Raw genomic sequence first — 21809 nt, forward strand, 5'->3', positions numbered from 1 at the left:
TTTGGCTTGCCCTCCCCTCACCCTGCAACACTGATGTGGGTACTTAGGTCAAAAGCACCTGTGATTTTCTTTTCATTCTACTTTTATCCAGATATATAGATATATATGAATGAAAATAAATATGTTTGCATGAGAAACAACCACCACTAGAAATAAAAACATAAGATGTGATTTAATCAGCATTGCAAAATATAGTGGCATGCCATTCCATAAACCAGTCCTGACAGATGGAGAATGATTTTGGAAAGACAGTAAACTCCTCCAAGACTTAATCCAGATGTAAAGCTGATGCTTCTCAACCTCTCAGATGTATTTTGCTCAGTGAAATTGTTCTTTTTAACATAGCTGACATTTTTTTTCTAATTCCTAAATTTGTTAGGGACATCTGGGCAAACTATTTGCATGATTCATGTTTCCAAGCGTGTGTGTGACTTGAAATCTTATTTCAAAAATTTCTATTAACTGTGCCACTTTCCTTCCTAGTTTTTCAGTTCAAAGAGGGATTGTAAAATTATCTAATCCATTTTTGTTTAAAGATTTTTTCTCTTGGTGAAAATGGTCAATACATTTAATTGTGACAAAAAAGTTCCTTCCTGCTGGTATAATATTATCTCTTTGCCAAGCTTAAAGAATCACAAACCACCACGTTTCCAAGTTCTTATTCTTGGGCCACAACCGGCCCTGCTACTCTACCATTTTGTATTCATGCTTATTAAACCAAAAAGGTGGTTTGGGTGATGATCAGGTAAAGTGGGAGAAGTCACAGGTCCTGGTTTTAATTCTAAAATGACACCAGCATAAAAGCAGTGTGACTTAGTGATTGACCTTGATTATATACTTTGATAGGACAATAGTTATCCTCTGAGAAAACATTTACTTGCTTTGCACATGTAATATTTCCTCCAGTTTCACATTATCCTGACCAGGAGAACCAACAGACTTGCCAAGACCCTAGGCAAGGTGTGGGGCCTGGCCCTGCACTTGTGAAAGGGGTGGAGCCTCAGGGAGAAGGTGTGGGGCCAATGCAGCCAGCCCTCTGCCTGGCCTGGACTGTGCAGCCTGGCCTCCAGTGGCAATTTGAAGAGCATGGGGTTCTGACTGCCACCACCACCACAGTAGTCAAGGCTGGATGCCCTAGGCCCTTGAATCTCTGGGCTCAAGGGCAGTTGTTCCTGTTGTCCTATTAGCAGGCCTGTCCTAACAAGTTAAGTAGGTACAGAACCACTTCTCTGACTTAACTGGGGATTAACTTCATGCTTCCTGGTTTAAAACCATCTCTGACTACTAGGAATTAGGATGAGACCTTCCTGGTAGGCAGTCTGTGCCACATCTGCCTACTGAGGGATTCTGTTTATCCTCTGCCAAAGCATCTGGTGCTCGCCCTTGTTGGAAGCAGGACACAGGAGTAGATGAACAAGGTGTCTGAGCCAATATGGCAGTTTTGATGTGTGTGACAAAATAATGTGGGTCATGTACTCATCAGGAAAAAAAACAGAGGGACTGCACCAATTTTCCTCAGGTAACAAGCTGGTCCATTAGCTTTGTTTCAAAGAAATGTTATTTTACCTGATCAGATCTTCTATTTAATTGAAGTGCTGTTGTACCTGGAAGGAATCTATTTTCCGCGAATGCAACAATCAGAACAACTCTCATCTGTTATCTTCCTAATTTTAGATTCTTGCTAGATTCTTCTGACACTGGAAGTTATTAAGCTCTCAATGCATCATCTTATGTAGCACCAATTTAAATTGTTGGAGGAAGACTGAGGATTTTTTCAGTGAAATTCAAAGGGATATTCACTCTGTTTAAAAACAACAATGAAGTCATACTTTTTTCTTTCAAGGTAAGGCACATTTTAAAAATTGTTGATACCTGGACGGGTAGAGCTTGAGAACAGCCACATGAAGTATAGTCCTTTACAATTCAATAATGAAGGGTTAGTTATTAGTAAAACTATTCACGGCCTCTTCTAGCACAAATAATTATTATTTCATTCCTATTCCATTATGAATAAAAGGAAGCCTCAGGAACGAGAGAGGGTGATGTAATGAGTCAATGCAATACTGTAGTAGAGAGACAATTGCTAGAATGATCTGTTCTGAATCCGCTATTGTGTGAATGTACTGACTTACCCATTAGGGAAATGCATAGTTACCCATTGTAGAGGAACATTCTCTGGATGGCTCATTTTTACCCCCAGAGCATCTAGGGTTGCCAGTCAAGAAGAGCTGTATAGTGCACCTTTGGAACATTCTAGTGGCATTAGAGTCCAAAAGGCACTAAGTTAAACTCAGAGGCCCTATTCGATGGAGAATACAGTATTCTGTTCATGATTTGGATGCACCGACCAGGTCCATGTTGGAGAACCAAAAGTGCTCTTCAAGCAATTCTGGAGTATCATCGGTCCTAGGAGTGAGAGAAGTCTCACTCCCACTGTAATGTTATCTGGCCATTGATTGTCCACATGTTTCTGTGTTTTGACATACTACTTCTTTATTGCAACTATGGATACAATCATGGGCTCATGGAGGTCTACTTGAGACCCCTTTCCACTCTCTTCCAATTGTTTGCGGACCTCTGCTTTATGGCGGGCTGGAACTCTGCTTTTTTTGCCCCAATCTCAGTCCATTACTATGGCAGCCCTGTGCACCCCGGGTCACTATCTACCTAAGATAGATATTGAAGTAATTATCTAAGCTGGTTCTGAGCTGCTCTCAATAGATGAGTGAAAGACTCCTTCCTCCACCTCCTCCTCAGCCCTAAATCTAGCACAAGATCTTCTCTCTTCCCTCGTTTATTTCATTCCCATGTTTAGTCTGTGTCAGTGTTTCCCTCCTTTCCAACTGTCTTGTTGTGCTACTAGTGTTTCAGGCACTACAAAAATAGACTGCTAGCCAGCTGTCAGAGCATAATAAAAATCATTGATGAATTTGTCTTGTCTCCAGTAGTTGAAGATTGCTCAGTTCCACTGTAGTCTGTAGGTTGGTCCAGGGGCCACTGAGTGTCACCTTTGGCAGAAGCATATAACCTTGAGTATCCTGTCTCCAGCTTCCAAATGTCTCCTGCATTTTGTCTTGAGTCATCTTGATGGCCTCATTCCAGCCATTTATTCTTGCATTTTGATCCAGTTGTCTTAGACATCCCCAATATATCTTCTTGGCATGAAAATGGGACACCACATTTCCCTGCCTGCCTGCTCTGCTCTACTCTTCCCACGGAGGGTCACTCAACAAAACTCTGGATATCTTGATTGTTCAGTTCCAGCTACTAAGTAGCCCTCTATCACTTCATACCGATGGCTTTTGCACTGTAAACTCTATCAGCCATTACTGCCAAGCGGTCTCATCCCACTTGGAATGTAACAGTATTCCACTTCTTCCAGCAGCGTACATAATACAGCTCAGTGGTGTGGTGCCCCAAACCTCATAAAACACAGTAACACCAGATGATCATGAATCAGATGCAAGAACATAATAATGGTCATACTGGGTCAGACCAAAGATCCATCTAGACCAGTAGTTTGTCTTCTGACAGTGCCCAATGCCAGGTGCCCCAGAGGGAGTGAGCAGAACAGGTAATCATCAAACTGATCCCTCTCCGATCATCCATTCCCAGCCTCTGACAAACAGAGGCTAGGAACACCACTCCTACCCATCCTGACTAATAGCCATTGATGGACCTAACCTCCATGAATTTATCTAGTTCTTTTTTGAACCTCATTAAAGACCTAGTCTTCACAACGTCCTTTGGCAAGGAGTTCCACACGCCTACTGTGTACTGCATGAAGAAAAACTTCCTTTTGTTACCCTGCTCCCTATTCATTTCATTTGGTGATCCCCAGTTCTTACGTTATGGGAACAAATGAGGAAGCACTAAAGACCCTTGAGATACTAAGCACTAGTCCTCATGGGCCTCAATAAGCATTACTGAAGGGATATTTAATTATGGTTGTCAGGAAAGGTTGCAGACACAGTGGTTTCTGGGGCATGAGCCCAGACTCAGTCTCTAGCGCTGTATAGCCATCCTTGCATGCTTTGTAACCACTTCACATTGATCTCATGTCTTGTCAAAATATAAATAAATCCCAAAAGTTTAACGTACTTCTGCCTGCAATCTCAACTTCAGATTTCCATACTTCTTAATTGCTCAGATAGCTGATGTATCTGTCTCTCCAGAACATTCTTCCAGTCCTCTTTGCTCAGCCTTTGGTCCCTGGTCTCAGCTCCTTCCTGTAAGCTTTGCATCCTGAATCCTGCTGAAATGTCGATCAGTCACACCCTGCACCAGTTCCTTCTGCTGTTGCAGCCTGCTGTCGGCTGCCTTGCTCTTTTCCTGCCTCACCACGCAGTTGCTGCCTTCACCCAAAAGCAGGTTTCATCCTGAAGCAGGGTCATTCCAAGAGCATCTGCCCTCTACATCTGTTGGCCAGGAGTGGAGAATATATTTGCATGTCCAACTAAAGCGCCACAGGTCATTAGGGAAGGAGCGGTAAGGAGTGGGAGCTCTGATCAGATGCTGAAAGATAGTGAGGTACCTAACATCCATTGCTTTCAGGAGCAGTTGGATGCCCAAATACTATTGAGGATCTGGTCTTTTCTGCTTAGCACACTTATCACAGACCATTCAGCACAGCAGAGAAAATCCATCAGTCAACTAGAGCTCTGCCAAATCCAGTGGTCTCAGAGAATATGAGGCTCAATTAATTAATTTTCTTTCGGTTCCAGCTGCTTTGTAACCCCCTGTGTTTGACTCTGAATTTCATGCTTGGAATTATGTTACAGGACTTGTTCAAAGTAAGGAAGAACCCCATTCTCAGGAGAACTCTTACTGGTTCAGCCAACAGAGTTAAGTCTCTTCTACATTTGCCACTCTTCATTCATAATCAATTCCTGTGAGGTAGGAGTGCTATGAAGAGTTTCTGCTCTCCTTTCTCCGCCAGATTATGAAAGCGGAACAACCTCATCCTTCCCTAGATGGAAGGGATGGAACCAGAAGACACAACAGGTGTCACCCTGTGGAAACAAACCCCTGATGTCTTCACTGTGTGTTTGTTTGTTTAGAAATCCTCAGAGGAAAGTGATTAACCCCAGAACAAAGCAGTTGATAAGACAGTATATTAGTAACGGCTTACAGCTGATTTAGGGGTTTGTCACAGGACAGCAGAAGATGTTCTTAGGAGATTTCTAGGAATCATAGAGAGGCTGTTTGTGTAATGGGTAAGGGGGTAGGAAGCATGTGACTGAACAGGCAGAACAGAGATTTCGCTTGGATTCCTATTTTGCAGGGGCATATGCTTATGTGAGGATGTTGACTAGATGTTGAGTATCTCCGGATGTTTTGGTTTGATTTGGTTTCAGTGTTCTGCTAACATATTCTCTCTCGCTCGCTCACTCGTTCTCATTACAGTGATTTGAGATCTGTCAGGGTACTCCTGTGTGTCACAGTCCTTAGGCTGGTGTGTAGAGTACAGACACTGCATATGCACATCCAGTATGAGTGCAGATGTCACTGTAGACAGTGAGTCAATAGGGCCACGTTCTGCCAAGTTATTACTCTGCTAACCTGAGTAGGGACTCACCATCTATAGTGTACTTTACACAGCTCTGTACAGCCCCAAGGAGTGCATCTCCAGCCTATGCTGCTACAACAGCAATGTAGTATCCTGCTGACTGCCCATTCCCCACCACAGGGAGCTGTCAGACCCTTTCGCTGCCACAGCAAAAGGCTCTGGCACTAAGGAAAACTCCCTGCCTGATGCTGGAGCCTTTCATGGATATGTGTAGCTACGCAATCCAGTTTGCTTTTTCCATTGCCGTGTGTAGCCACACATATCCTACACACTGCCCACCAGTGGTGTGTGCTGAGTGCTGTCGTCAGGCCTGCTGACGCGGGAAGAGAGGAAGGGGAACAACTGCCATGAGGACTGGTGATACAAACGGGCCCCCAGTGCCCAGCTGCTGCTGCTGCTGCTGCTGAAACCCCAGCTGCTAGGGCTGTCTTGTTTTCATGTCAAAATTGTGTCTAAGTGCTGTTTTGGGGAGTGTGATGGGACTTCTGTCCTGCACTGGCCCTACCAAGGGTTTAAACCCTCTCTGAGAGAGGGTGGGGGCTGTATAAATATGGGGCTACAAGAGAAGAGGAGAAAGCAGCACGCTCTTGCTCTAACTGTGGAGCAGGAGGGGTCTGATTGCCAGAGAAGGTACAGAGGCTTCCTGAGACAGAATAGTGCCCTGATGAGGAAAGACAGGCAGCGCTGGGGAGCTGCAGGGCCTGTGACAGCAGTCTGAGGAGTACTGAAGCAGCCAGGGTGGGAGAAGGCCACAGGTCCACACCCCCTTACCAATGATGTGTGTCCATTTCAGACTGCAGTTTGCCCCTTCACATGAGCACTTCAGGTGTCACTGAGGAAAGATGGGTATAGGAGATTGGGATTCCATGGGAGAGGAGGACCCCACAGTCCCGGGGTGCTACCACAGGGCAGTATTGTGAGGAAAGGGCACCATGGGCTGGCAGGGACATGGGACCTGCAGTAACAGAGGACAGGTGACAGAGGGTGAGATACCAGCCAACAGGGGGTGTACCCAGGCTGAAGAGCTAATTCCCAAGATGACTAACAGGAGACGCCATGCCAGTGACATACCCGTTATAAGGGGTTCTCAGACCGACTGTAAATTCTACCAGGAAACCCAAGAGCTGGGTGGCTTAAACATAAACTAGCTTTTCCTTACACTCCATTTATCACTGTTTTTGTGATTGTTTTAGTCTCAAGTTGGACCAAGCTTCACAATAATAGTCAAATTGTAATACAGCCAAATTTTACCTGGGTGTGGCGTCTATGATAGTCTTTCATAGCTTTCTCATTTAATGTTGACATGTCCATGATAGAGAACGATGAAAGTTCACTTCCTGTTTGCTGTGTTACTGCAGGCCCGTGCTCCTCCCAGACCATGATGCCCTTCCCCTTCCCAATCATATATTCTTTGTGCCAAAATTTGAAGATAATTAAGAAAAATATTGTTAAGGTTAGGGGTCACGAGAGAGGTAGCCATGTTAGTCTGTTTCTTCGCAAAATAAAAAAGCACTCATGTAGCACTTTAAAGACTAACACCTAATAAATTATTTTGCTAGTCTTTGAAGTGGTACATGACTGCTTTTTTGTTTTGTCAAGGTCAGAGTAGAAGTTAGAAAACTGAAATATTATGTTAAAAACTCTTATAAAATTGATACAGTGAAAAAGCCCTTTATCAACAGTTGTCATACAGTATAGCAACAAGAAAGAGCAGCAACTGGCAGCCAATTAGACATAATACAAATGGGTTTAGGAGGTAACTAAAAGTTAGAGAAAACCTAGTTAGAAAGAATGAGACACAATGTAATAAACCACCTCTTCTCACTAGCCCTGCTCATTTGTGACCCTTCAGAGGAGTAGAACACTGATTGTTGCTATGGAGTGTTCTGTTATTTTTTATTTCTAATACTTCAGCCCCTTATAAAACCTTTTAAGAGACCATGGCTAGAATGGGGGACTGAGTGTCATGGGACTTGAATTCTGTTTACTCAAATCTGATGAGATGTGACAGTGCATAGCTCAAGCTGGCATGTAAGAGTGAACTGGGAACTCGAATCTGTTTGACAGCAGCAAATAAAGTTCATAATATGTTTAATTCAAGACAAATAGTCAGTGCCTTCCCTGAGAAGCCTCCACTTACTCTAGATTTTGCCCAGCTGCTGACTCACTCATCATATTCCATCTCTCTGTGCCTGCTTCTTCATTGGATGAATGGTGCTTATTCCTATTTCCATAAAATGCTTTGAGACCCTTGGATACAAAAGTGATACAGAGTATCTTTGGGCTCACCTACTTCCCTCCAATGCATGTATGGGCATTGGTGCCACTATTGAAGATTGATTGTTTGGGGTCGAGACATCTCTAGTTTCACCTCTCATATTAAATTGATTTTCCATTTGCAGGCCTTGTTTTCTAAAACCTTGATTGTTGTTCCAAACTGTACATGTAGCAAACATCTTGAATTTTGGTATTCTGAATAATTTTATACTTCTGACATACTTTATTCATTTTGGTTTAATCATGGGTACATATTACAAACAGGAGCATGCCTTAAGTTGGTTCCATATTATACTTCCTTTAATCGCTTATCAAGAAAATTGCTGCTAAAAGCAATTCTGAAGCAATTTCCTATCCAACAAGCAGTCTTGTCCCCAATTTAATGTGTCCACACCTTAGCCAATAATCTCTGGTGTGAAACTAAATGTCAGATCCTTTTAGAATATCAAAACATGCAGTATGATTCCCTTGTCTACCATAGCAGCTATATCACTGGAAAGAAAAATCTCTACAAAGTTATTTAAGCATGTCCTCTCTCACACAATAAACCAGTCCTGACTGATTGCTAAGCAGTGGCTTCAAGGTGCTCTTTGAGTCTTGGAAAATTATCAGGGACAATTTTACTATGACAACTGTTTAATGGACTTGTTTATGGGTTTTTTTTGGTGTAGCTGACGCGTTCTTTGGTTTCCATTTCTTTTCTTGTTTTGTGTTTGATGTTTTGCTATTCTCTATGCTCTATTCTGGAATTAGCAAGAGTTTATAGCACAGATTTTTAAATTAGCATCCTTAAATATGCCCACAAAATTGCTGTTGCTTCACTGGATGCATCTTTCTCCATTAAACTGTAGTTAGCTTAAGACTCATTTTGCATGTGTGCATAATGTAAAAATGTACACTTAAAAATTGTTCAAGAATGCCCAATGTAAAGTTCAGAAAAAAAGTTTGCCAAGTCTCCTAATGGTTATAAGGTATCTGAGTCTACTGAAACTTTGTCTGCCTTCAGAAATTTTATGAGTCCTGATATCCTAGAGGCATCTGTGTCGAAAAGGACCCTCAGTGTAGATGTCCTCCATTCTGAATGGGCATGGAGTCCACACCACCTTCATGGTTCCACCATTTCTTCCTGGCATTGTCCTCTGGATATAGCATCTACCCAGGTTCATAAAATAAGCAACAGGCCAAAGCTACCTGCAAAGGAAGTTTGTATCAATGTAAGCGTGCTACAAAGTAACCTACAGTGCATTTACTGAAAAATTGAAATGAATATTTCTGGGAAATTTATAGCTCTTGTTCCCCCACATTTCATTGTATTACAAGTTTACAGGGCATGTAAGTATTTTTTCCTCATTTAAGGCCAAATCTTAGTAGGTGGTTCCACAAGAAAACTCCAGCGTCAGTGAAATTTCTTTGTGTCAAACTGTGAGACAATGAATGTACGTCAGACAAAATATTAAAGAGAGATAAGACAAAGTGATCTCCCACTGACTGGGGGAATTACAGAAAGAATGCTCTGTGTGTATAGGCCTCTGTCCAGGAAAAATCCATTATAGGCCTCTGTGTGATGTCACAAGAGAACTCTGATAGCAATAAAACAAGTACATTTTAGTATGTGTAAGGCCAAATATAAAATAAAAATAAATGGGTTTCCATAGTAATTTGAAAAAGGAAATAAATATACTAAACCAGTTCTTGTCAGTCAAACATAGTGAGTAAGGAGAAAAGATTTTTTCCTCTACTAGACTATTGTAGATATTTTGTGGAGTCAAGTGATATAAGAATGGCTATATTGACTCAGAGCATTAGCCTATATAGTCTCATATACTGTTCATTCCCTCTGAAGCATCTCACACTGGCCCCTGTCAGAACAAGGCAGTTTTGAATGATCCCATCAGCTTTTCAGGGATATGCAGCCTTTATCTATGAGATGTCGTCTGAAAACTACTCCCGCTGAACTGTGCTGACTGCGTACACAGAATGGGCTCATGGAACTAGTGCTATAAGAGGAAACGCAGTGTAATTTCTATCATGTGATCAGTCCCAACAAGCAGGCACACACAACTATACCAGAAACGCTTTGGAATATTTGTGGGTACTAAGTAACAGCACAAATATAGTCATCTACATTTCCATAGTTAGTAAACACATCAAAAATTGAGAAAACTACAATTGGTCACAGACAGACCCACCAAATAGCGGGGGCAAAAGGTGCACTTGCCCCAAGGCCTGGCATTTAAAAGTGGCCCAGCATTCTAGACTCCTTTGAAGTGCCAGCAGTGCTGCTCTGCAGTTCTGCATAGTAAGGGAAGGGGGTGGCCTGTGACTGCTGACTGCTTTAGTCCCCACCCCTTCCGTGACCCAGAACCGGGGCCCCTTCCCACTTTGCCCTAGGGCTTGTGGTGGCTGACGGCCCCACTGGCCAAAGAGGTCGGACTCAAACTGAAGCTTATTGGGAGATCTACAGCTATTTGAATTGATAGAATTATTGAATATAAGAACTGGAAGGGACCTTGGGATGTCACAGAGTCCAGTCCCCTGCATTCATGGCAGGACCAACCACCATATTCTAGACCATCCCTGGTAAGGGTTTATGTAATCTTCTCCTAATTATCTCCAGTGATGGAGATTCCAGAACCTCCCTAGGCAATTTATTCCAGACCCTAACTACCGTGATAGTTTTTCCTAATGTCTAATCAAAACCTCCCTTGCTGCAACTTAAGCTCATTGCTTCTTGTCCTACCCTTGAATGATTTATCCTGCAGGCGTGAACCCAGGAGTCATTTCCAGGCCAGTATTGGTTTAATGTTCAAGTATGGTCAAGGGATGCATGGGATTCCACATTTATTTTCTCTCAGTGGCTATCATATCGAGTTTGTTTCATTCCAAAGTCCAAAGATCTTTCCTAATTGTTCAGCTCTGCCAACTCCAGCCTAGAAAGTGAAAAACAAACTGTTCATTCTGCAGTCAGATCTGAGCTGGCAGTTCCTTTCGGGTGGGAATCAGAACCAAATCCAGCTTCCTTGTCCATTGTCATCCTGGCTCTGTATGACTAATGAGTAAAGTCGTGGTTTTGCAGTTGTTACTCAAAACTCAGGATTGAAACTTTCTTTGCTCCCTTATGACTCAAAGCAATAAAAGGGGCAGAATAGTGTGCATGTAACGAATGTCATGTTCACATAGTTGCTTTCTTGACTGTTGGTATACCTGCGCAGTCTTCCTCAGTCAGTGTATTTCTCTGAAAAATTTAGCAGCATTTAAGGGACGAAGTGAGGAAAATCTAAGCAGAACTCTATTATTCAATAGCATCAGTGACTGGAGAGATGGGAGAGGAGTTATTCAAATAAAAGCATCCTAAGAAAGATGGTGCAGGTTGAACATCTCTGGCCTGGAACCTTTGGGACTTGACTGGTACCGAACAACAGAATTTGCCAGACCACAGGAGGTCAATCTTCTCTAGCAGCCTTACCGTCATTTCCACTGCTTAGAGGGCTCCTGGGAGACATTTTACGGGTAAATTACAACTAACTAACAGCACAGAACACTGAGAGCCAGGACTGGTGGCTAAAAACTTCATGGGACCATGGGAAAATTGGCCACACCTGTGAGAAGTGGTGGTCATCCAAGCAACTAAAATCATGCCAGATTATGCATGTTGTCTGATGAGAGAATGCCAGACAAGAGAGGTTCAGCCTGTATTTTAAATAGATGTTGTATGGAGAATCAAGTGTTTGCTTGATTTTTCAATGGTATCTAACTTACCCAACATCTTGCTCAATCATTTTAAGCCCTGGTGCCCCTTGAATATTTCCTGACTCTCTGCTGTTCCATTCATATGGGACAGTTATAGAAGAGGAAGTGTTAATAATATGGATTTACCCATTAAAACTAGTGAGCCGTATATATGAAAGCTGTAATCATTTATTACTTGGACAGTAACCTCTCTAAATGTGTCATCTTGTCAGTTCCATCCAACACAAACTCCCATTCCATATTGCTGTTCCATGTTCACTGGAATTTCAGTGCTGCATGGGGAAGTTTTCTTGAAATCCTCTTCCATGTGTCTCCTGTGCATGGTAGAATCTTCCTGAGTTCATTCACAAGGCCCACCTACCCTGTCACAACTAAGTGTCTCTTAAAACACCCTTTTCTGCCATGATGCTACTGGTGAATCTAGAGTAAAAACAATCCCCATTTCATTTTGCTCTTCTTTTATCCTCTGTCTTCCTGTTTGCCCTAAGACTGTGCTCATAGAATCATAGAACACTAGGACTGGAAGGGACCGCGAGAGGCCATCGAGTCCAGCCCCCTGCCCCAATGGCAGGACCAAGTACTGTCTAAACCATCCCTGATAGGTGTCTATCTAACCTGTTATTAAATATCTCCAGTGATGGAGATTCCACATCCTCCCTTGGCAATTTATTCCACTGTTTGACCACTCTGACAGTTAGGAACTTTTTCCTAATGTCCAACCTAAACCTCCCTTGCTGCAGTTTAAGTCCATTGCCTCTTGTTCTATCCTCAGAGGCCAAGAAGAACAAGTTTTCTCTCTCCTCCTTATGACACCCTTTTAGATACCTGAAAGCTGCTATCATGTCTCCCCTCAATCCTCTCTTTTCCAAACTAAACAAGCCCTATTCTTTCAGCCTTCCTTCATAGGTCACATTCTCTAGACCTTTAATTATTCTTGTCGCTCTTTTCTGGACCCTCTCAAATTTCTCCACATCTTTATTGAACTGCGGTGCCCAGAACTGGAAACAATACTCCAGCTGAGGCCTAACCAGCACAGAGTAGAGCAGAAGAATGACTTCTTGTGTCTTGTTCACAACACACCTGTTAATGCATCCCAGAATCATGTTTGCTTTTTTTGCAACAGCATCACACTGTTGACTCATATTTAGCTTGTAGTCCACTATAACCCCTAGATTCCTTCCTGCTGTAATCATTCCTAGATAGTCCCTCCCCATTCTGTATGTGTGAAACTGATTGTTCCTTCCCAAGTGGAGCACTTTGCATTTGTCCTTATTAAACTTCATCCTGTTTACTTCAGACCATTTCTCCAATTTGTCCAGATCATTTTGAATTATGACCCTATCCTCCAAAGAAGTTGCAACCCCTCCCAGCCTGGTATCATCTGCAAACTTAATATGCATGCTTTCTATGCCAATATCTAAATCATTGATGAAGATATTGAACAGAACCGGTCCTAACACAGTCCCCTGCGGAACCCCACTTGTTATACTTTTCCAGGAGGATTGAGAACCATTAAGAACTACTCCCTGGGTACTGTTATCCAGCCAGTTATGCACCCACCTTATAGCAGCCTCATCTAAATTGTATTTGCCTTGTTTTTTGAAAAGAATATCATGTGAGACCATATCAAATGCTTTACTAAAGTTTAGGTAGACTACATCTACCGCTTCTCCCTGTCCACAAGGCTTGTTCTCCTATCAAAGAAAGCTATCAGATTACTTTGACATGATTTGTTCTTTACAAACCCATGCTGGCTGTTCCCTATCACCTTACCACTTTCCAAGTGCTTGCAGATGATTTCTTTAATTACCTGCTCCATTATCTTTCCTGGCACAGACGTTAAGCTGAGTGGCCTGTAGTTTCCTGGGTTATTCTTATTCCCCTTTTTATAGATGGGCACTATATTTGCCCTTTTCCAGTCTTCTGGAATCTCTTCTGTCTCCCATGATTTTCCAAAGATGATAGATAACAGCTCAGATACCTCCTCTCTCAGCTCCTTGAGTATTGTAGGGTGCATTTCATCAGGCCCTGGTGACTTGCAGACATCTAATTTTCCTAAGTGATTTTTAACTTGTTCGTTTTATATTTCAGCTTCTAACCCTACCACTTTCCCACTAGCATTCACTATGTTGGGCATTCCTTCATCAGACTTCTCAGCGAAGACTGAAACAAAGAAGTCATTAAGCATCTCTGCCGTTTCCAAGTTCCCTGTTACTGTTTCTCCCTCCTCACTGAACAATGGCCCTACCGTGTCCCGGTCTTCCTCTTGTTTCTAATATATTTATAAAAAGCCTTCTTGTTTCCCTTTATGCCTGTAGCTAGTTTGAGCTCATTTCGTGCCTTAGCCCTTCTAATCTTGCTCCTGCATTCTTGTGTTGTTTGCCTATATTCATCCTTTGTAATTTGTCCTTGTTTCCATTTTTTATACAATTCCTTTTTTATTTTGAGATCATGCAAGATCTCCTGGTTAAGCCAAGGTGGCCTTTTGCCATATTTTCTATCTTTCCTATGCAGCAGTATAGCTTGCTTTTGGGCCCTTAATAATGTCCCTTTGAAAAACTGCCAACTCTCCTCCGCTGTTTTTCCCCTCAGTTTTGCTTCCCATGGGACCTTACCTATCAGCTCTCTGAGTTTACCAAAATCTGCCCTCCTGAAATCCATTATCTCTATTTTGCTGTTTTCCCTTCTAACCTTCCTTAGGACTATTCCTTCCTGAATTCTGAGCAGGTGCCTTATACTTCAGTTTTCTCTTGGCTTATTGTTGAGCCCATGAAGATTTAATTTCATCTGTGAGCCAAAAATAACCAAATGCCACAGTTTGGATGTTGGATGTGTATCTGTGGATGCTTAGATTAACTCTTCCATTGCACAGAGAGGCTCAATCCACAAAGTTCAAATCCAAAACAAGGTTTTAAGAGTCTTGCAGAGTGAAGTTCAGACCAGACGTTCCAGTTCAGCCCTGTCTCTAGTTTGAGTGAGCCCCAAATTCAAAATTAAAACCATAATGTTTCACGTGCATTCATGTTAAAACCATGTGATATGGCAAAACTCTCTCTTACCAACACATAATAAAATAATCCAACATTGTCCCAGGCTCAGAAACCTGAGCATGAACCTTTACATGGACAGAATCTGAATTTCTAGTTTGTCACAAAACTTCAGAATCAGGCAAATGTCCCAGGATTTGTGGTTTCATTACAACCACTTGACAGGGCTTTCAGTCCTACTCTTTGAGCGATCTTCAGAGTTTTGCACTGAACAAAGTCATAATTCCAGCTTCTTCTTGACACTATAACTATTTCATACCCCTAGCAAATACAATGTGAGTATTCCTTGGCAGATGGGAATTTATATGGTTTCCATGGTTACAATAATAAATATAACGTTGATTTTGTGTAGCTCTTGTCTTTTCTAAAAGGTCTATAAATTTCTTGTTTGTGGTGCGTGAATTTTTTAGTGGATTTCTTCTCCCGCTCCCCTATACCTTCTTACAAAATGTTTCTACCCAGACAGTTTGGCATACTCGTTTCAATCACAGCTGATGTGGTGATACAACAGGTGTTGTATGATTAGATGATAGTGCATGTCTTTAAAGGACAGTAAGTAGCGAACTTAAAATATGTTCCATTCATGACTCAACAGATGCTACCCTAGTAAAACATACCCAGACTTCCATAGTAGTAACAGATATAAACAGTGATGTATTGCAGTTTCACAGTTTTTATTGTATGTGGGGAATTATAAAATTATATTGGTCACTGATGATGGTTGAATAATTGGGGACAAATTCTTTTAGAAATTGCTTATCGATTGAAAAACGTCTCAAATCTTTGTAAACTTTTTAGCAGGGACCATATTTTGTGTTTGTGCACAGGGGTAAAGAGAAAGATGCCAAGGAAATATTAGTTCAGCTGTGACAATCCTTTTTCTTTTTTCAGCTCTTCAGCTGAACTTTTAACTAAATACAAGGCCAAGTTCTATCTTCCCAGAAAGCAGTATATAACATTTAAACCTCTGGGTTATTGTATGTGTAAGGCCAACAGAGCTGATCATTGGCAGGAGGCAATGAACCTGCAACCTTAGAAGCTAAAGCCATGTGCTTTACCACAGGGATGAGTATCAGGGGTTGGGGGAGGGGCATGAAATTTCAAAAAGGAAGGTGCAGCATAATTGGTTGTTGGGTCTCAGGTTCATCCATCTCATTACTAATGTTGAAATATATTACTGGTTTTATATATGTGCATTCATATTTCTACATTGATTAATAAAGTTTTTACATTCTCCATACTTGCCAAAAGGGTTTTTTAATATGAACAGAACTGAAATTTTCATTGGTTTGGAGTGCATTAGACTGGTTGACCAGGGCCCTGCTGGTTGCAGTGATGAAAAGTGGGGCCCAACATGAAGAGTTTGCTCACCTCTGCTCTACTGCATGAGCTAGAAGCCAGCTGGCTCTCAGCCAAAGCTGTAAAGCAGAGACTTCACTCTCCCTTGTCAGTGGGTCAGTGCCTCTGGGGTTACATATGTAAAACCTTGAATGTAGCTGTTCTCCATCAGCTTCAGAGAGGAAGCGTGCCATGCAATGTCTTAGTAAACATGCATTTAATATGCATAACATTATAAAGAGTATTTTGGATTACTTATGAAAAATTTTAAACAGACTAATGTGTAGTCAATCTACTGATCCATATATACACTTCCCTCCCATGTTGCTTTTGCAACATGTGTAAATGCAAAGTTTCATCATGACATTTACATGTCTAGGTATATAGGGCACATTATCCAGAGATGATTTCTCTGTGGTGGGGCAGTAACAGACAGTGCATGTGTTTCACCTGGATTCTTCAGTGTTTGAACAGCATGGCAGCATGTCTGCTCTTTCTCCAACAATTTATAGCTTTGTCAGCAAACAAATTTCTGAGGATCCTCACACCTTGCCATCATTCCAGCTTTTGGGTTACTAGTTGACTGCCATCCCGAGCTGCTTTATTCGAAAGTGGTATAGGTATTGGGATCAGTAAATAAGTCGACCCATGATATCTATAAGGCTCCCACATTACAAATCACTGGCTTTTCTCCATAGGCACAGCTTAGACAAGTAAGAACTTATATACCTTCATCTCACCATTCTTTCTTAAATTGAGATCAAATCTCAATGCAAGGCTGCTTGCCAATTACTGATATAAGTCTCAGAAACTGTGTAGCCCTGGGGCAAATATATGCTTCCCCTCATAGTTTGCCCCGCAGTTCCAGAAAACACATCATAGTGGCTCAGATGTTATCCAAAACTAGACTTGCCTTGTAAGTAAAGATGGAATAAAAGCCACATGTCTCCAAACTGGTACAGAGATTGGGACCTGGCCTCCCAGCAGGAAAATCTCTTGGTCCTGCATAAATCAGCCGCAGAGTTCACAGGGTTGTCTTTAACTCCTGTATCTATAACTTTCCCCACTGTGTTCTGATGAGCTCAACTGGCAAGGGGCAAACAGGGGTGGGACCTGAAAAACTGCTTCCCTGAAATGAAAATGTGTCGCAACTTCAGACACAGCTGCTAAGCACATCTACACATATTATCTTAGTTTACAAAAATGAATCCCGTGGCACCTTAAAGATTAACAGATTTATATGGGCATTAAATTGCATGGGTAAAAGCCCACTTTGTCAGATGCAGGGGGGGTTTGCCCATGAAACCTTATGCCCAAATAAATCTGTTAGGGTATGTCTACACAGCAGCTTTATTTCTAAATAAGCTATTCCAGAATAGTTTATTTTGAAATAATGCTGCCACACACAAAATGCATTTCAGAAGAGTGCTTAGCTATTTCAGAATAGAGCATCTACAAACAATAGAACCTATTTCGAAATAGAGCCATTGAACACATTGGCTACGTCTACACTAGCCCCTTCCTTTCGGAAGGGGCAAGGTAATGAGCCACATCGGCAGAAGCTAATGAGACGCTGCCATGAATATTTGGTTTTCAGAAGAAGGGGCTTTTGAAGTCTGGGGTGTCCTTTTGAAAGGCCCCCCTCTACACTAGCAACATGTGATTCGAAAGCGGCACTGTTGAACCACACACGGCCGTCATTATGCTAATGCGGTGCTGTGTATTCATGACAGCTCCTTATTAGCATCTGCTGATGTAGCTTGTTACCATGCCCCTTCCAAAAGGAAGGGGCTAGTGTAGACACGGCCTTTATGGCTTATTTTGAAATATGCTCTATTCCCTCTCTTCACAGCCCCTATTTTGAGATAGCTATTTAAAAACAGGTGCTATTCCTCATGGAATGAGATTTACCTATTTCAGAATCAGCCAATCACTATTTCAAAATAGCAGTTGCATTGTGTAGACACTAGCAAAGTTATTTTGAAATAAGGGCTGTTATTTTGAAATAACTTGGTTCTGTAGACATATCCTCAGACTTTCATTTGCCACAGGACTTCTCATTGTTTCTGACCCTATCTCGTAACTTTTGGGTTCTTCTAGCTCACTTCCCCAAAGGATTTCAGCTGAACTCAATGGCTCCCCTCTACTGCTTTTCTACCTTTTTATTGGACTTTAGAAAAACAAACACACACTACACTATAAAGCAGGCAGGTTTGTCAGAGATGTTCAGAAAAGGTCCAAGCTCCAGCAGGGACTTCAGCTTGAGAGTGCTGCAGTGCTAGAGAAGTGAGAAACAAAACTGTTGTAACCCAGGAGCAGAGAGTTTCTAGTGGAGTTTTTGTCTGACTGAAACTTTTGTCCATTTTTTGTGCTGGGCTTGTCCTTTAAATACATGAAACCTTCCAAAGGGAATGCTCTTTAATACTAGAAAGACAAGCCTGGATTTATTCATACACTAGGTGAGGGAAACTGAGACGAAGGCTCTGACCACAGTGAGCGACCCTCATGACATTGCAGCATTACATTTGTACAGTGCTTAGCACAATGGGGCACTACTGTAGACTTATTAACCCTAAGGTAATACTTTGCCCAGAGCTGATTGTATAGTAAGTCAACATTCAGTCACAAATAGGTTATTTGACAAATAGTGGGGGGAGCAGCTGAATTATTTATAAATACTATTCAACCAGCTCTAGTGGTCGCCATTAAAATCTTAACGATATTGCCTTTTATCCAAATGACCTACAGGCAGCTAATGTGCAGCTAATGTGGCTAATTAAAATCTGTGCAACTGCCAGTTGCAAATAAGCAATTTTACTTCAGCATTCCCTGTAGTTAGGAATGTGCAGACATTTTCATCTTGAGTATTTCTGCCAGGAGAGCAGGGGACTGGACTTGATGACTCTCTTGATGTCCCTTCCAGTTCTAATGTTCTATGATTCTATGAAAGTACTTCATGGAAATCTCATAACACATGATGGGAAGGTGTTGATAATGTAAAGCAATGATAATTCTAGGCAAGAAGTGAAGAAAAATGCTGTATCCAGCTGAAGTCGGAGATGGGTATTTCAGGAAGGTAGGATGTTATTAACTCTATTAGAATCTGGCCAGAATAGAAGAACATACTCAGGAGACCTGTCCCATGTTGTTTTAACTGGTCACAAGTGGTCAGTGTTAATGCTGAACAAAGTGCTCAGCTGAACAGCACTTTTTTCTTAACCATGCAAGAAACCATTTCAAGCTGACTCTGCCTGGTCTTCTGAGCACACCAAGCCCACACTAAAGTTGGGTCTACACCACAGAGTTGTGTCAACAGAAGAGGCCTTCTGTCAACAAAACTAGGGAGCGTCCATACTACAAATGCTTTCTGTCGAGAATCTGTCGACAGAAAGCATCAGTTTTCCTGGCAGAGTCCTGTCTTGACCATTTGAGGCATAGCACCTCTGTCAACAGATTCTGTCGATAAAAAAATAGAGTAGATGCTCCGCAAAGGCCCTATGTCAACAGAGAAGGCTTCTAGTTCACCGGGCTGTCCTGTTTGCAAAGCTTCTGACCAGCTGTTCTGTCAACAGAGGGCATTGACAGAGGAAGCCTGTATTAGGTGTGGACGTGTTCTGTAGACAAGGTTCTGTCAGGAAATATCTGTCAACAGTGACTTCTGTCAACAAAACTCTGTAGTGTAGACACAGCTTAAGAGTATGTCTATACTTGCAGTGCCAGGGGGTCAGCACACTGCAACTGATCTTCCAGGGATCCATTTTGCTGCATGTGTGAAGACACAGCATAATCGATCTCTCAAGGGCTTGGTCTTTGAACTTAGTAGTCCACACTGATGCAGAAAGTAAGGGACATCAGTGTGAGTCCAAAGATCCCTGTTCTACACTGGGGAAGAAAGTTAATCCTGATATGTCAATTCTAGCTACGCAAATGGCATGGCTAGAATTGTGTATCTGGGATCGACTTTGATCCCTACTGTAGACCAGGCCTAATTAAGCTCACAGACCTTACACAATTTGTAACCCAATTTACTCCTTACTAGTAATTTGGTTTCACTCTACTCTGTGCTAATTAGACCTCAACTGGAGTATGTGTCTGGTCCTGTGAACCACATTTCAAGAAAGATGTGGAGAAATATGACGGGAGTCAAGAGAAGAGCAATAAAAATGATTAAAGGGCTAGAAAACATGACTTTTGAGGGAAGACTGAAAAATTTAGTTTGTTTAGTTTGGAAAAGAGAAGACTGATAGGGTTCATAACAGCTTTCAAGTACGTAAAAGGGTGTTAGAAAGGGGAGGTGGGGTGGAGGCTGAATATTAGGAAAAAAATCCTTCCTGTTTTTAGGTCTTCCAAAAGCATAGCTTGAGGTAGAGAGATAGCTGTGAACTGAACCAGCAAGTATAGCAAATGAAATATAATGATGACCTAGAATTACAAAATAACAGGTGGATTATTTGGGCAGGTTGGAAGCACCCTTCCTAGCAAAGTTTTCATGAGTATCTAGTTGGTATGTAATGCTATGACTGAGTGACATTGTGAACTCCATGTTTTGTGGCTTCCATTTTTGTAACCTGGCTTCCATTTTGTGAGCTAACTGATGTATTCTGGGGGCAAGGGGCAGCCTGATCTTGGTGAAATCAATCTATTCCAGATGCTGCCCTGCTAGTGTGGAAGATGGACTCTTTGAAGAAGACTACCAATAAAAGGGCCATCAAAAACTATCCATAAGACACTTAAGGGACAAATGGTTTGCTACGTGTGGGACACTTACGTTAGGGGTCAGAATTTCCCATCTTGGGCTCAAGGCAGAACAATGTGTGCCATTGTATTTAAGGTAGATGCTCCCTGAGGATTATATAGATCCAATGCCAGGTGCCAAAAGACCAGCCTTGCGAGAGAGATTTCACTAGAACAATGGTGAAGCACTGGAATGTGTTACCTAGAGAGGTGGTAGACTCTCCATCCCTACAGGTTTTTAAGTGCCAGCTTGGAAAAGTCCTGGCTGGAATGATAGTTTGGGTTTATCTTGCTTTGGACAGGGTGTTGGACTCGATGACCTCTTGAGGTCTCGTCCAGCCCTCAGAGTTTATGAGAAGAGAAAGAAGGAAGATTGTCACAAAGAAGTGAAATGCTGACCAAACCTCAAACTTCCATGCTGGTATGAGATCAGAGTAAGGATGGAGGGGGAGATGCAGAGTGTTATTTTTGCAAAGTTCTGTGATTCCTAGTGCTTCCTTTACAGTAGAATGAGTACAGTTAATAAATTCCTTCTAAGCCTTTTGTTTTCTTGCCAACTGCGTTCTCCCCAAACGGGTTAATTGAGAAGGTGAGAACATGCCCACAGTCATGTGGAGCATAAAAGAGCACCTGGGAGTTGATGAGGTTGAAGGCATTTGTTTGGGGGGCTCACGTGATTGGACTGTATCGCAAGAAAGAGAGACATGCCCAAGGCATGCACCGTGGAGCATTCCTAAGACCCTGAGGTTGTGTCTACACTAGAGAGTTTTGTCAACAGAAAGGGCTTTCTGCTGACATAACTCAGGGAGCATCTACACACATAACTCTGCGTTTGTCTCGACAGTGTTATCGAAAATTTGAAGAATAACACTTCTGTCAACAGAGAGGGCTTCCAGTTCACCAGGCAGCCCTGTTTGCAGAGCTTCTGGACTCCTATTCTGTGGACAGAGGGCAGGGCAGTCTGGCTGATTTCTGTTGACAGAGTGGATTGCTCCCCGGTCGATCTGCTGTTGTATGTAGATACATTCTGTCAACAGAATTTCTTTTGACACAACTGTGTCGACAAACGTTACTGTTCACAGATGCTTCAAGAG

The sequence above is a fragment of the Carettochelys insculpta genome, chromosome 7 (genome assembly GCF_033958435.1).
Source record: "Carettochelys insculpta isolate YL-2023 chromosome 7, ASM3395843v1, whole genome shotgun sequence".
Lineage (NCBI taxonomy): Eukaryota > Metazoa > Chordata > Testudines > Carettochelyidae > Carettochelys > Carettochelys insculpta.